This window comes from Ornithodoros turicata, chromosome 3 (genome assembly GCF_037126465.1).
Source record: "Ornithodoros turicata isolate Travis chromosome 3, ASM3712646v1, whole genome shotgun sequence".
Classification (NCBI taxonomy): domain Eukaryota; kingdom Metazoa; phylum Arthropoda; class Arachnida; order Ixodida; family Argasidae; genus Ornithodoros; species Ornithodoros turicata.
The window spans coordinates 24,778,341-24,794,383 of NC_088203.1; positions in this window are offsets into that span (position 1 = coordinate 24,778,341).

Consider the following 16,043-nt stretch of genomic DNA (forward strand, 5'->3'; position numbering starts at 1 on the left):
GCGGGCCGCATACCACGGCTTTGTAGTAGCCTGTTTCTGATATAGATGACCCAGCACATAACTTAAAACGTCATATAACGTATATGTTTGGGTTACTTAGCGTTGCTCAAGCGCAGGGCCAGCAATCCTTTTCATTTGTCACGAGGAAACTTGACACATCTTGTTTTTAACTATTGCGTGAGCATCGTGTAAAAATGATTGCGTAATTGCAATACTAAGGAGCGCGAGCTGTTCGTTTGTTAGTTGTAGCGTGACTTTAACTTATTCGGGTTCATCGGACAAAACGCCTGCTCGTAGGCGTACGTTGACATAGCTCTGTCGCGACGTGAACACACGAATTAAGCGGTAACCGCATACGACGATTTCTCGACGGAAAAACGGCCAACTTTCCCACCGGTACAACAACTCGACGGAAGAACGGCGGGACGAACCGCATGCACAGATTTCCACTGCGGCGGGCGTTCCGTTACTCCGTGTTAAACTTCGGCTTCAAATTAACTGATAAATATTTTGCTACACGTAGAAAAGTTATAGTGGCACACAGAAGAAGTTCTTGCGGTCAAAGCATATTCGCTAAGCAAGCGCTAGAAACTCGCCCTCAGACAGCAGAGGGCGGGCGACAGCATGCTTCCCAGTTCCCAGGCTGGTCATACGGGCATCCGAAATGCCCGCCACATCTTCTCGTGGAACGCTAGCGCGTGGTGCGGTCCTATTGGCTGCCGTCGAGCGCCGCTTCTGCTCTTCGCCGGATTTTTTCGTTGCCCACTTACGTGAGGCCGACAACGGCAAGCCCTTTCACCATCACCACCACCACCACCGGATTTTTTCTGTCCACCGCTATCGTGGAGAAATCGGTGAAGTTCCCATTGCTCGCGTCGGCTCACCGGAAAAACGGTGACGGTGGCCGGTTTTCCATCGAGAATTCGTCGTATGCGGTTACCGCTTTATTATTATTATTAGACGCATGTTGTACCGAACATGGACAGGTTTGTCCGCGACAACATACGTATCCTCAGATACTTTTGTCCAACGTTTGAATAAAACGAAGTCTCACAAACTTCAGCGAAGTTATTCTTTATCGGTGCATCGCAGTGCAGGTCAATTAATTACATTTGTTAATAATTAGGAATGTGGTCAACAACTGCGGAAAACGGAGAGCCAAAACCTCCGGTTTCAAGTCTCCAGCACTCGAAGAATCTTTGCTCGAATTCACTCGGGAGACCACCAAGCCTGCGACTGAACCGGTCCGTTTATATTGGCATTGAAGGTACCAATGTTACAAATCGGCCACGTAGGGTTTGTTCAGAAATTTTGGTAGGAATGTACTAGTAATATTAACCATGTAAACAGGGAGAGATTTAGAGACTCATCAGCGAAGACGACGAAAGCAATACAGAGACAGACAGGGAACTTTCAGCCCATTATCAAAAATATTAAAGGTTGATTATGGTCAAAGGTTGAAAGTTCGACGTCTCATTACTGTCTCTGTGTTATTTTTGTCGTCTTCGCGACTGTCATGTGCTACCCGACCCCACTCGTGTCTTATATAGTTAGAGAGTCAACAGCTGTTACAGGCGAGTGGCAACAGTTTTCTATCCCTAAGTAAGATAAACGGATAAAAAGATCACGTAAGATAAACTGAACAAATACAGAGCCCAGTGATAACGCCACGACCGTTCATGCAACTTGAGCAGAATATTTTTTAATATTTTTTGCTGAGGGGCCACGCGGGCCGCATGACAACCCCAGGCGCGCCGCCACTTCGGCATCCCTGCTGTAGCGTAATAGAAGAAGAATGAGGTGAGTCATCTGCATGTGTTTCTTATCCTTTTTCCAAAACCATACAATAGCACCACGAGACATCGAGCTCAGCTGATCGAATGCATTAGGCATATGCGCGATTTATGGTGTGCGAGCCTTGAATGGGGTTGTATAAGGTTTGCGTGTTGCGTTTTGCGGCAGGTCCGAGTCATCTGAAAAAAAAAAAAAAAAAACAATACTTTCAAATATTTGTCCCCAACTATTCAAGAGACTATCCGTGCATGACGATTTGTGATAAAGGTGAACGGTGCTCTCTTAATTGAATCGGGTAATGTCGAATCTGACTCAAATACGGTCGAGTAAAAGTGATGAATACCAGCGGCATGGGGGACTGGATAAGGCCTCCCCCTCGTTGGTGGTAGCCAAGGTCGTGTTGTGGGAGGTGGGGGGTCCGAATCCCACCACCGGCTGTGCTCTCTGAGGTTTTCCCTGGGTTTTCCGAAAGCTTTCCAGACGAACGTCGGCACAGTTGCTCTTGAAGTCGGTCCAGGGCGTATACTAACCTCCCAGTCCCGCGCTTCTTCCTGCTCTCCTCTCTGCATCTGTCCACATCTGTATGCCGCTCATAGCCACAGTTGCTTCGACGCGCTAAAACGGAATAAAAAAGTGATGAAAAGATAAAACCATTGAAATTATTGCGTTTATTCGTACAAGCTTTCATGCAGTGGACTGCGTTTCATCGGGTACAAAAATCATGAGGAGTCTAAAGGTTTACCCAACATGACTGACTGACTGACGGTCGAAGTCATGTTGGGTAAACTTTCAGACTCCTCACGTCCATAAAATTTAAGCCTTAATAAAATCCATATTGGGAAAAAGTCGCGTGATTGTTTTTCAATGCGGATTTTGAGGTTTTTGGTTGTAACTTTGGTTTGCGATGCTGGATTGTTCTGTAATTTTCCACGATGAAATGTACCAATTAGAGTTCCACGCGGACACAGGAATTTTCTACTTGCACGAGTTATTGGTGAGCAGGGCGCGCCAGCGCTGGGGTAAACTTTTAGAGGCAGCTACCTTGTAAACTCTGACAAAAAAAAAAAAAAGCAGTAGTCGGGCAGCAATTTCCCACTCTTGCTCCATTTTTATTCCCCTCACAGCCGCTTCCTTCGTCTTTCTTCCTGCATTTGCCATGTAACTCAATCACTGCAAATAGGTACTTTCTCTTGCCGTCCAAATTTTAATGAACACGTGATATGTGACCAGCATGTGACACAAACTTGTGTACTACACAGCAACCATACGTATCTTACATCATTTTGTTATATATTCCATGGTATTGCATTAAGACTCTCAGTTGGTGAAGACCGCACCCTTACATATCAGGACATATCGTGATATGTCACCTTCTGGCACACTATAATTACGTCGGAGACCTATCCCGTAGTTTATCGCGTTCAAGGGCGCTTCCCAATGAAGGTTGCTGAGGGAAGCTCGGACGTTGCGGCGGAAGCTCCGCCTTCGTCAGGACTGCGTGTCCAGACGAAGGCGGAGCTTTTGCCGCAACGGTGACCATACCCCTAGATACCTCTCTAATAGCTTAAATTGGAATAAATTACCTCTTTTTGCTTCCCCTACCTTCGTTGTTTGCCTTTGATTCCTTCATAACTATATATATATATAGTTTTCGGCTATTTTTCATTTGTATATGTACTTGATGGCTTGCACTGCAGCCTCCACAAGTGGCGTCGTCACCGTGGAACACTGATGCCTCGACGAGGCATACTGTTAGATCGTGTCACTTCCCTGCGCCGGGCTGAAGAGCTCCAAGTACAGCGAAAGAGCTGTCCTCGCCTGGGAGTGCATGATCAAATTACAAACATATGCTCAACGTGCAGCTACAGAGCTCCGTCTATTTTTAATTTGTATGTATATATATATATATACGAGGGGTGTTCAAGTCAAACCGGGACTTTCTGTCTCCTGAGTGTACAAATGGCTCGCGCTACTTCTTTTTCGCCATTTTCACACGCGACAGGCCTCCGCGTTCACCACGTGGTGGTCCACAGTTTGTGCAAAAGAGAAGACACGTGCTGGACAAGATGGCCGACAACGAGGTGAGCGCGCACGTCGAACAGCGAATTGTCATAAAGTTTCTCGGGAATCAAAGCGTAAAATCATCTGAAATTCACAGAAGACTTCAGGCTCAGTATGGCCACGATACACTTAGGCGCAGCAAAGCGTTTGAGTGGTGCAAACGGTTCCGAGACGGCCGTACATCAGTGCAGGACGATCCCGGCCTGGGCGGCTCAGAGCCCAGTGTCAGAGTTCCTGAGAACATCCAATTGTGGAGCGCCTGATCCTCATGAACCCACGGATAACATGTCTCGAACTGGCTCGAAAGCTGGACCTTTCTGTGGGAACTTGAACACCATCATTCATGAACACCTCCCGTTTCGTAAACTTAGTGCCCGCTGGGTCCAGAGGCAGCTCTTCGTGTTTGACCGGCACAGAAGACTGGAAATCTCCAACGAGCTCACGTAGCGTTTGGACACTAAAGAACAGCCGTTTCTTTATCGGATCATCACGTGCGATAAAACGTGGGTGCACCATTTCGCTGCTGAGTCTAAACGCGAATCAAAACAGTGGAAGCATCCGGGCTCCCCAGCTCCCAAGATGTTCCGAAGCACCTCGTCTGCGGGTAAGGTCATGGCCACGGTTTTCTGGGACAAGGCTGGCGTTGTTCATGTTGATTTTCTGCCCAGTGGTATCACCATCAATGGTGCATATTACTGCCAGGTTCTCAGGGATGTACATAAGGCGCTGAAGCAAAAGCGGCCGAGCCTCATCAACAATGAAGTCCTCCTCCTAGAGGACTATGCACGCCCGCATACCGCGCATCGCACGTCACGCACCTTACAGGAACTTGGCTGAGGGTTCTTACCACATCCCCCTTACAGTCCAGACCTCGCCCCCAGCGATTTTCATCTCTTCGAGCCACTGAAGACGTTCCTTGGGAGCCGCCAGTTCAGCTGCGACGACGAGGTAATGCGGTCCGATCATGGCTGCTACGCGCCGGTAAGGATTTCTACGGTGCTGGGATCAAAGCCCTCGTGAAACGCTGTGAAGAGTGCATTAGTGCAGCTAGAGATTACGTTGAAGAATAAAACTAATTTCTCGCCTGTAAGTTCATTTTACTTTTGCGAAAAATTAAAAGTCCCGGTTTGACTTGAACACCCCTCGTATATATACAGTGAAAGTTGAGATAAATGCGAGAGAGATGACGAAGGTAGGGGAGGTAACAAAAACGGTTTATTAAAACTTAAAAGTTATAAAAGTGAGGGGCGATGTCTACATTACGGCGGAAGCTCCGCCTTCTTCGGGACAAAATAGCTAAATATGGCCACGGGGCCACATTTAGCTATTTCGTCCCGAAGAAGGCGGAGCTTCCGCGTGTGGAGTTGGAGTAGAAGGGGCCGGGCTGGCACGAAACCTCCAGGCCAGCGGGCTGAAATCGGGCACCAAAATCGTTTTGACTGGGGCCGGGCTTAGGTCCAGTCCAAGAGTTCTTGGGGTAGAGTCAGGTCGAGGTTTTGTCAGCCATCCTTTCACGTAATTTAAACGTTAACATTCGTTTTGAAAAAAAAAAAAAGCAACCATGTGGCTGGCGCCTTCCCCCATCTGTCTGCTAAAACGCTCCAACATAGGCGCCGCGTCACTCAGGACTTCGCCATGTGAGTATCACGTCGCGGCGTATACCACAGACAGGCGCGCGCGCGAAGATCCGACGCCAACTTGCTGCTACAAGCACAAACCGCAGCCGCATGAAAGGCTGCACTTGAGAGTTCCGCACATGTGGTTTACGCTGTATTATTAGAGCGAGGGATATATTTATTATAACAAAGGTAGAAAAGCGGAAATGTCAGTCAAACGGTTTGTCGGCTATGCTACTTATGCTATTCCGCAAAAAAACAAGGAAAAATAAAAAAGAGTACTTGGGAATTAAAGGATGAAATAGCGAAAGGTGAAAGAAGGATGAGGTAGATGAAAGACAAATAAGATTTTTAAAAAGATGAAGGGGATAATGTGTAGATATGAGGGTGATAGGTAAGGGTGGGGCACTGACGAATTAGAAGTTTTAGGGTTTAACCCGTTTCTTCCGCGAATTGGCACCCCGAATTGAATGTTGCCTCTTTAGGGTGAAACCCGATTTTTAACCGGGAAATTGCCCTCAGTGAAACGTCTGTAAGAATGCACTAGCTTGTTTTGCAGCAAACATAATTGCATCCCTCATTGTACCAAAGCAGTACAGTTTGTTCGAATAATAGACCCCGATTTCTCCCCGCATTCAGTATCCCTGAAGTTTTTCCACCTAAATTCCCATGAATTTAGACCACATGCTGCTTTCCCCGATTTTTACCCCCGAATTGGGAAAAAAAATCCCGAAAATTTCAGGCTATATGTATTACAAGTGTCTACCCTATGAATTAAACCTGTTGGACAGATTATATTATAAATCTGCCTATACAGCTGCGTGCCGGACGTCGGCCGGGCTGAGTTTTCGGCAGCCGGGTCGGGTTAGATAGGGCCAGCTAAGCCTCCGTGGCGTTGGGTACGGACCGGGCCGCGGTTTTCGGGAGCCGGGTCTAGGATCGGGTAAGATCCCGTTACATCGGGTACGGGCCGGGGTCGGGCCGGTAAATTCAGGCCCGTGCAGTGCTCTAGTGTGGAGCTCCTAATCTGCGATGCTGAAATTTCCTGGATGTGCTGGGGACCCTCTCAAACCGTGTTTCCCCTTCGGCAATGGTTCGGGTGTTACAATAATGTGGAAAACAACTCCCCATAAGTACTCCTGTACGCTTTCTATGAACACCTCCAATATATTAACACCGATGTCTAGGAACATGTCCGAAATGTCCTGCTCTTTGTACAACTACTTCAGCGCAACTCGATCTGTGTTATCCTTGCGCCAGGTACATATAAAATCAACTCAAACCGGATCAGACGGCCGTGGTTCCACTCCACTACTCCATCGATAGACCTGAAGCACTGTTGCCACTTTTTCTCACGCTGAAATAGGCAAAATTGTGGTAGAAAATTGCCAAATATCGCTCGATTTAAAATAGGCACGTAGTTGTGCAAATATTATCGTCGCCTGTCTTCAACTAGTGACAGTGGCATCTACTTATCGATTTCACCGAAGACAGTGAGACTGTTGGGGATAGTACAGTGTTGGGCGAAGGCTTATGGAACACGCTCCGGAGCTTTCCTTCCTCAGAGTGACACGGTTAGCGGCGAATGAGACCGTATGAACTTACAGAGAATGGCCCTGGGTAACCCAATCACCTGTTCGGAACTACATAGGGTACAGCCAGACTTATACGTATCTTGAGTACGTACTCAAAATACAGTATTTTAAATACTTTTACCGGTATTTTGGTACTCTACTCAATACTTTTTGCGACAAGTATTTTTAATGTATTTAAAATACTTTTTTCGGTATTTGCTACTCAGTACTCAAAATACTTTCCTTTCTCGTCAAGCCATATCCAGCACGCTTCCCGCCGTGCCGAGATTTTCAGCTAACTGGAATTTAACCTCCTTTTTCTTCTTTTTCTTTTTTTCGGGAATTCGCGAATCTGTCATTTATCCTCTTGTACAATAGGCTGGGCACAAGCCTGGCCTTGCTTGTCAATAGCCAACTTCGTCCGAAAACCGTTCCTATTCATATTGCCAGGTGAATCACCAGGCGATTAGGTACAAGATAGTCCCGGCATTTATTTCCTTGGTCATCAAAGCAATAAACACGTGCCACAGGTTGAAAGACCCGAACCGACATACAGGAGGGATTACGAAGTTTCGGGTCAGAACATATCAGCAAAGTTTACTTGGGTTCACCGAAGTTCACCAAGCATTACTTGACACCAAGACGTTGCAAATGAAAGATATGCATGGCTGATGAAGTTTATTCCTTTCATTTGTAAGGCCACGTTCAGAATACGCGTTTCACTTACTGCTAATACTAAAGTACTTTAAAGAGTATCTTAAATACTTCTTAGAGTATTTTGTACTCTACTCAAATTACTTTCAGTTTTGAGTATTTTGTACTCTATTTTAAATACTTTTTCCGTAGAGTATTTAGTATCTTATTTTAAATACTTTTGCGCAGTATTTTGTACAAGTCTGGGTACAGCTTGGGACAAAAGTTTACGGAACACCGGGATGTTGCACTTCTCCGTTGGAGCGACATCCGAAAAGCGAACGGGAGCAGACACACACACTGAGAGATGGACGGAATTGCCGGTCACCCGTTTCTTATTCGATCTCTTCCTGATATATAGCAGGCCGCCGCTCCCATGAAGAAATACGCCAGTGCCGTGCTCCGTAAACTTTTCTCCCAAGCTGTACCATTCGCGCAGTTCGTTATCACGTTATTTCAGCTGTTGCAATCACTTGGGAGTTGGACGTTTTTTTTTTTCTTTTTCATTCATTCTTTCTTGTTTGAGGGACACAGCGGCGCAAATTTCTGCACGAATTAAATGTAACGGCCCGAGAGACGTGTGACTTTTACACTCGTTCCTCAATTACATTTTGAGTCGACTAATTTGTAACGGTAACCAATTACGTTTGCCAGAAGAGTAACGGTAATCAATTACATTTTTTTTTGGAGTAACCAGTAAAAGTCTGGCCTTATGCGTAGCCACTTTTGGCTACTGTTGTGCACCCATGTGCATATATTGCGCGGCAGCCAGTTGGCAACCTTGAGTAGAAGGTTTCGCGGTAATGTCGCTCATGTGAACACACGGCCAAAGGCATGTCTTCCGCAGTTCACGTTTATCACAGGACGTTCTGACACGCGAGAAGTGATCTGTCACGTTGTTCCCTCTACTTTAAACAGTGCGTGGACGGCATGCAAGTGTCATACCATTGCGCGAGAACGAGCCGGAAAGAAAAGCAGGACGCCACTTCCATTACTTTCGCATTCTCCTCACAGCGCACATTTTCCTTCGCTGTATGCCCTTTTATATGCCATTTTGTTTAGCTCTTTCCTTACGTGCAGCTTACGTGTAGATATGGCGACGTGGAAGCTCACACAACACGACAGCTGCGAGAGACACCGGGCGTTGGTTCTACGTCTCTGAAAATATACGCATACATGTACCTGGGCCTTGTTCCGCCATTGGAAAACAAGAACATACGAGGGGCGTTCAACAAGTTCTGAGCTTAAGTATGACGCAATAGAATGACGGTGTTGCAATGTTGCGCGCATATTGCATCATCCTTCTATGTAGTAAGTTGGTAAGTCGAAATAAAAATACTGCGGCACTCCTCCCACATTCGATCTCGCGTATTGCAGGATTGAAGGTTGGTGGCAATGTCTGCACCGAGGGACAGCATCAAGCTTCGTGAAGTCCTCGAATTGTTGACGAAAAAGAGAACAGCACCGCGAATGAGCGAATGATGAATGTGTACGAGGACTTATCGAGGCTCATCGGAGCGTGGAGCCTTCGGAGGACGACCCACGGGCTGCTCATCCAGTTGAAGTCGCCACTGAGGAAATATGCCGCACAAAAGAAGACAACTAGAGATGGAACGTATCCAGAATTTTTCCGAATCCGAATCAGAATCCATGGAAGTTTCCGCGAATCCACGAATCTTACGAACCTCGAATCTTTCGAATCTTTTCTTTAAAAAGAGTTGAAAAAGCGAGTGAAGAAAAAAACACTTCTACTGAACAGTGTTTTGAAGCAGAATTTTATATCTTTGTTTAACGAATACCGAATTAAATAATAGCTCACTTTCAGCGCAATGGGGTAGGGTACCGCACCACCGCGGTGAAACACCCCATCTCATCGTCATCATCTATTGTTGTTGTTGTTGTTTCAGGAGAATACTCATATAGTCCTACTTAAATGCTACTACTACAGGTAGTACATAAACTCTCGAGTCTGAATTCTTCCATAAAACTAAGAAACAATCAAAAGCAAAACCATGTTACTTTTATACTTGTAATGTCGGAGCTTCATGCTGTGATTTTGGCGCGCCCCTGGGCCCGCCGGCCAATCAGGCGTTCGTCTGACGGCGGCAATTTTTAAAAGAAACAAACAAAGGTGGCCGGTGGATTCGAAAGATTTCATATGCCGTTTTGGGCACTGGGGTTCTGATTCCTGAATCTCGAATCTTTCGGTTGGCCCATCCCTATAGTTATGCCCAACGAGCGCGTGGTGGTTCTATGGGACTGGGCATTAGTACAGTGCTGTGTCCGTAGGAAAGTTCTTGCACGATTAGTTTTGGGTATGCCCAAGGTCTGTTCGTGTCGGGTGGCAAAAATGTTGACACTGGGAAATAAGAAAAATCGCGTGGAATGCTGTCATGAATTCTTATGGTGAACGCCGATAAGACTTTCTTTTATTGGCAGTTGGTGACTGGGGATGAAACCTGGAGAACAAGCTCTGTCGCGGCGGCTGTCACGTGCAGAACTAACTCCAGTTCAAGGACAGGTAATGGAGTATCAGCACCGGTTTCGGAGCATGGCTGCCAAAGTGATGTTGCGTCGGCAGCTCTATTTTTATGTGTATGCAGCGTTTATGATGTTGCCTATCTTCGGCCGGGATTCATGTTCTGAATTCTCTCTTAATGAATCTCTCAAACGCTGAATTTGAGTCGGACGTCATATTTATACCTCTTTCTCGGTTTCACAATTTTTGCTGTTATTGTTGGTTCTTATTTCCATACGGTGGGAAATTTTGCGAGGTACTTCATGGAGTTTGTCGACGTGTTAGATTCGCAGTACGAAAAACAAGGATATATTTCTCTCTTCTTCTTTTGTTGCACACTTAAATTTACATAAAAAAAACTATATCAAATTAATTTCATCCATGTGCGCCTTTTTGCGATGGTCGATACGAAGTGGCTACCGAGCTTCGACTGATTCCACAGATCCGCGAAAACCGCGCAGCCTGATGTGGCTTTGCTCACAGCCAGCGGTCCAGCTGCAGTGTGTTACACATAAAGTTAGTACGATCTCAGCTAGCCGATACGTTCAGAGGTCTGTAAAAATAATTTAGCTTAACCTGTATCCTGTATGACAGGTCTGGGATCAGCACTTGCTCAGAATTACCTGCCACTGTTTCCGACAGACCGATCAGACGAATTCTCAGCACACAGATGCTGACAGAGCAGCATCCATGGGAAAGTCACAGCACAGCAGAAGGATGCGGGCGCGGCGCTGCGGCTTCGCTGCTACGCCCATCCCTGTACTGCGTAGCTGCTCTATGCAGCAGCACACGAATTCAAAGCATCTCCGGCTAACATCTCCTTTCTCTGGGCGTCTTTGTAAACCAATAAACCGAGTCAACCATTGGAGTGAATCAATTGAACGATGCTAAAACTCAGCTGAGCGAAAATATTTTGCTATATCGCTGCTGACAGAATTGCTTGAACACGGATTGGAGCAATCCTGTTTGCCAATCCCTTCCTTCTTTAATGGATTCATTATGCTCTTGATGCGCGGCTCGGCAATCAGGAAACAGTTGCACGTGTGCTTCAAAATGTGACTATAGCACATTACCTATTTGTAAGGCTGAGGGCCGCCGTTTTTAAGCAAATATCTGGAAAGACATCCTGGTAACATCGTGGTATCTTTTGGAAATGAAAGGATCCGACGCATTAGATTTTTATTTCGGCCAATGGTATGATTTGACCGTATGACACGCAGCACGGTAAATCGTAGCTAAGAAGCTTCTAGCAAAGTACGCGCAAAGCACTTACCTGATTCATCCAAACCATGCTTAGCTATAACTTGAAGATTTGAAGCATCCTTCACGCATCGTCATGTCGAGACTGGGAGGTACCCGGGTTCGAATCCCGGTGCCGGCTGTGCTGTCTGGTTTTTTTTCTGGGTTTTCTTCAGACGCTTTCAGACATATGTCGGCACCGTTCCCCTAGAAGTCGGCCCAGGACGCACATTTCCCTAGGGCGTCAGTCGTGACGTTGCCCACATACGTGAGGCCGACAACGGCAAGCCCTTTCACCATCACCACCACCATCATCCTTCACGCGCCTCTTGCAGCTTAGTACCCTCAACAGATGTCATTGTCATGGCTTATACCAACGCGCGCGCTATTCAAAGAGTGCGATAGACAAGCACAAAAGTACATCGTGATGTGGGTGACTGCTAGGTGTGCACAAAACTGAGATGTCGAACCTGACGAGGCGCTCAGTGCACATTTCTTGGGACCGCTAGTTCAACGACAGGTGCTGCGATTGTGCACCTCTTTAATGACTCACGTACTATTACACTGATCTGGACATGGTTACCAGATTAACAGCTTCGAGATATCCGCCATATATAGTCTCTCAAAATTTCTGCATCGTGGCGCTCATCCAACGAAAGAGACGTTTTGTCCTTCGATCGACCTCATATCATAATGTTAATCGGGATGACAACTCAACGTTGGTGCTGTCACTTAGATTACACAATAAGACCTGGGCACGATTGCACGAACGTCCAGGCAATCCCTTAATGCTGCTCTCGGCAGCTTCGGTAGTGCTTTCTGCAGACGGCACTGTCCTCGACGCTTTTGCTTTCTTAGAGCACTAGTTGAACAACCGAGGGCAGCACTGAGGAATTGCGTGAACGCTCGTGCAAGTGGGCCCAGATCGCTAATCAACGTCGTTAAGAGTCTTGCTAACCGGTACCATAAGGTGCCGTCATTAGCCGCAAGGACAGCCATTGGCAGTCACTGAAATTGTCTGATGTGATTGGGTGAACTGTGACTCTATATAAAAGCTATAAAAAAGCTATGAGAGCAGCACGGGTGTCGTTTGCGAACCCTGACTTTGTGAAGCCTGTTGGGCCCAGGTCGCAGCAGGGGTCCGTTTCTCGGAAGTGCCACACGCAAGAGTCTTGCTATAGGAATCAGAGGCCTTATGCTTCGGTGGTTGCTGGAAGGTCCAGACCAATCAATGACCAATATGTCAATCATCCGCCTGATGCTCAGGTGCAAGCGCAACGTTCCTCCTCTGCAAGCCCTCCTTTGCGTCCACTTGACAGGGCGGTTCGGCCGGGGTCCAAGGATGGCAGCTCTGACCAGTGTTGGCTGTAATTGTTCCTTTAATTTTTGCTGCCCTTCGTGCCGTTATCAGTTCTCAGTCAAAGTCACAGCGCCTGCCGGAGATAGAAGCCCTGCTTTCACTTGAACCGTTGCTATAGGTCTTGTCTCACCAGTGTCCTGCCCACTGTTTGTGGTGGGAAGTGAGTATGTGAAAACCACAATCTTTCAATGGAACTGCAGCGGCTTGATGAGGAAATAAGGAAACTTTAGGAATTTTGTGTACAGACATCAGTTCCCACTTCTTAGTGCTTAGCGCTTAGTGAGCCCGACGCTTCGGTTGTCTAATTACGTCCTGTATACTTCGCAGAGGACTGCGGGGTTCAGTCGGGCTCTGTTGGCAGTGCGGAAGCACATCGTCTCGGACGTTTGGCATGTTTCTACCGATGATGACTTCGAGTTCGTTAGTTGCCGTGTCCAACTAGGGAATCAGCGTCTGACGGTTGTGAGTGTGTACGTTGCACCAAGCGTTCAAATCCCGGAGCGTCAAATGCAAGCCTTTTTCATGTCCCTGCCTTCACTTTTCATCGTTTTTAATTCGAGACTTTATTCTTTATTCGAGACTTTTATCGAGACTTTAATTCCCATTGTAACGGGACCCATTCCTTCATTCCCCGCTTCACCTCCAGCAATGGGGTAGAGTATCGCCCCCGGCGATGAAACTCCCCACCCATCATCCTGAAATAAAGTTGTTGTTGTTGTTGTTAATTCCCATAATGTGTTGTGGGGAAGTACCCATTCTGATTCAAAGGCCAAGAGGTCGGTGGATTGAGAGTTGTCTCGAGGAAGCCGGGGCAATAAGTCTAAACGACGGGTCCCCTACTTTTTTCCGTGTGCCATCATATCAAAGCTGTCTTGATCTCACCTTGCGTTACGTGCACTAGATGACGAATGCTGATGCCATGGGCAGCGACCACTAGCCAGCTTTGATATCTCATTTGCTCACAGACGACCCAGTAGGGTGCGAGTAGTGGACTGGAATATGTACAGTGCGCAAGCGGAGATTACTGTTGGATGTGCCACCGACGTGGAAAGCTTTCAGGAACAGATGTCAGCAACTCTTCACCTCTCATCGAAACTTATCTCTGCTCCGAAACTTCACTCATCGGTTGATGCGGAGTATGAGCGCCTTCGTGCTCTCCGTCGACGTGCAGAGAGGCGGTTCCGCAGATCTGGAAACCATCAAGAGTACCGTGAGGCCTGCAGCATGAAAACTGGCATTCGTCGACACTTAGCCATGTTATCATGCAGAACTTGGAAGTCTTTTGTGAATCCTTTGATTCGCACGCAACCACGGGGCTTGTCTGGCATCTGGTAAAGTCCTTAGGATCGCCTGTGTCTCAGTCTTTCTGGCTTCGGGCGTTATCCTTACATCAGGGCATCTCGGAAATCGCTGCCGGCGAAGAATTCTGCCAGATGCTGCTCAAGCCGTGAGCAGCTGCTTCCTCCCGCCAGTACCAGCTCGCAACCGAGGCAGCTCTCCAGGCCGTAGACCTTACGAGAAGTGCAACTGATCCCATCCTGAGCACTGATTTCAACGCTCATGAGTTAGAAACAGCGATCCGGTCGTCTCGCCGGGGGTCAGCGCCACGGTCGGACGGAATAATGTACCATGCGGTGGCACATCTTGGCCTAGTAGCCTTTTGTGTCCTTTTGCAGATAATTAACAACCTATAGAAACTTGGCTTTGCGCCTGAGTCTTGGAAGATGTCTCAGGCTGTGCCTGCATGTGCAGAAGGCTGGGTAGCCTCCGCTTGCGGTTGACTCTTTTCGTCTCATAAGTCTCAGCAGCTGCCTGTGCAAGATTATGGAGCACCTTGTTCTTGATCGAATTGAGTGGTTCTTGGAGTCTCGCAACTGCCGTCCCCGGGCTATGGCTGGCTTTAGGCGAGCACTATGCACGATGGACTGTGCTGTTGGCCTCGTCTCATCAGTTGAGGAAGAGCGTGAGCAAAGAAGGATTACTGCGGCCGTTTTTCTTGATATGAAGGGGGCATATGACACGGCTGGTCACGCTCATGTCTTGCATGGGTTGTTCTCGCTGGGAATAATGGGCAGAGCGTTACGCTTAGAAGAGAGAAAGTATGATTAGGTGTACACGCATCCTCATCAAACAACCTGGCAGTTGCTGAGGCCAGGGAACCACCGCTGGCAGCCCTTCGGATGCAAGAGCCGCTTTGGCATTTCGCCCGTTGGTCTACGCGGCATAATCGCCACTACTTAGTTCAGGCCATACATAAGAGGTCGTGCTCCTCTTACTCACAAGCTCTTCAACCATACCGTGGTACTATACCCCGACATAAGCGGCTCAAGTCACCGCTTCCTGTCTGGAGTATGGGAATCCCGAGGGTGAGGCAGACGGTTCCGAATCTCTCTGTGAAGAAATATGTGTCTACCTGTGTCCAACGGCAGCTGACTGCCGACTTAATACATAACATCGAAGACCGAATTATAGTATACACAGGTGGCTCCACTTCAACGACTGGATCGACGAGTGCCTTCGTCATACCCGCCTGTGGTGTTGAAAGTGGAGTGCATTTGTCCCATGCGACATCGTCGACAGCAGCTGAACTGTATACGCTCTACTGATGGCTATGGAATATATAGCGTCGGCTCATTCACGGACTAAGTGGGGTCTTATCTCGGGTTCCTAGACTGCTCTGCAGTCCCTTGTGTCTGCAGGAACTACCAGTGCTGTCAACCCTGTAGTTGCTGATGTTATAGAACTATACACGCAGAGGCGGTGGCTGCTAGACACGACATGTTCTTTCAATGGATTGCAGGACACTGCGGCATACCTGGGCATGATGCGGCTGATGGTACGGCACGCAGAGCACATCAGAAGCGCGCGTCACGACTCATCTATTTCAGCAAGTCCGACGCTAGGGTCATGTTGACTGCTTTGTGTCGCCAACTAGCTGAGGCACAGTGGCTCTCTGGCGAGGCTTGCGCCTCGCTGCTACACCGCGTTGACACGGAGCTTGCCTCTACTTTCCCGACATAGTTCCCTAGGCCGTTTGCGTCACTTTACCACCGGCTGCGCCTCAACGTGCCCTACAGCCGACGTCTTCTTCACAAGCTTGGAAAGGCGGATTCACCTAACTGTGGCACCTGTGGGACTGTTGAGGACACTGAACATATCTTATTATCCTGGCCACGGTATCAGCGAAA